Below are 1293 nucleotides of genomic sequence, written 5' to 3'. Positions count from 1 at the left end.
ACGTTGACTCAGTTGTTCGGGTAAATTCAGCAGCATTTAATGACAAACTGCACACACAAGCATGACAACCACAACCTCTACAAATAAAGCAATTTACCCATTAAAGCCGGGAAAGGATCTGTGTCATTTTAGATTTTAGCTATGTAAAAAACATTCAGGGCATATTTGCCAGCACTATATATGGAGATCCCCATAAATGGAGACAATCGACCTACGAAGTCTGACAGCATAGAATCTCTAGAAAGGCAGATTCCTAAACGTACTGTACCATAGATCTGACATAAGCGAACCCCTCACAGAACTCCATATATGGAGATAACCGTCACGTCCAGGACTGACGTCATAGTCCCATATTTGGGCATAACCGACATAGAACGATCCATATACGGAGATGTCTGACACTACCTGGCATCACCATAGGGACATTAATGCCACAGCCAACAGTATATAAAGGCTCGACCAGCCTTGGTTGAGGGCAGTTCCAGCAGCAACTCAGAGAGAGATATCAGAGAGACGGAGACACTCACATAGTAAACTATTTTAGAAAGACAAGATCACCAGTCAGTCAGCCTTTAGACTTTGGCAGAGAGAAGAGAGAACGACATAGTTAGAGAGACGAGAGAGTAGACGGAGACAGATTGAGAGATTGATTCAGATGTCTTCAGGTCAGATGTCTTCAGGAAGCGCCACGGCTCCGCAGCACGCGGGCGACGCAGAGGTGGAAGCGTCACACTTGGCGTTTCCCAGAGAGTTGGAGAACGCCGAGACGCTGCTGAACTCGGAGGTTCACATGCTGCCGGAGCATCGTAGGCGGCAGAACGAGAGTAGCGGCGCCGAGGGCGTACAGGACGCGCTGACAGAGGTGTTGAAGACGCTGAACTACGCGTTTGGCGAACTACGCACGCATCTCGTGCTTCCAGAGCAGAGAGCGCCTCCACGGCGTGCGCACGCTGCTGCTGCAGCACAACAAGCTGCTGAAGAAGGCGGAGCTGGCCACGCTGGCCAACCTCTGTCCTCGAGCGGCCGACGAGGCCGACGATGGACAGTTTAGAGGGACGCTTCGATGACCAGCAGCTGCAGAACATTCTGGACCAACTGCAAGCCAACAGGAGCTTCCAGTACTGATGGACGAGGTCAACCAGAGCACACTACCAGTATGCATCTACAACAAGATGGCGGATGATTTATTAGTGACACGATGCGTGGCATCACCGTAGCTGAAAGAAAAGTTTGGTTGGAATGAAAATATGAATCCACTGAGAGCTGCTGGGGTTTCAGAACCCTCTGGTGTCA

General features: G+C 50.2%; 1 pseudogene across 1 annotated transcript; it reads left to right on the top strand.

Annotated features, from left to right (window-relative positions):
- The first annotated feature begins 655 nt into the window (after positions 1-655).
- On the top strand, positions 656-1067 carry LOC311051542 (DNA-directed RNA polymerase II subunit RPB4-like; annotated as a pseudogene). Its single transcript has one exon. The product of its transcript is annotated as a DNA-directed RNA polymerase II subunit RPB4-like (transcript).
- Positions 1068-1293: the final 226 nt, after the last annotated feature.

This window comes from Gymnoscopelus microlampas (genome assembly GCF_963454915.1).
Source record: "Gymnoscopelus microlampas genome assembly, chromosome: 9".
Lineage (NCBI taxonomy): Eukaryota > Metazoa > Chordata > Actinopteri > Myctophiformes > Myctophidae > Gymnoscopelus > Gymnoscopelus microlampas.
The sequence above is the reverse complement of the archived record's forward strand: the minus strand, read 5'-3'. Positions and strand labels throughout refer to the sequence as shown.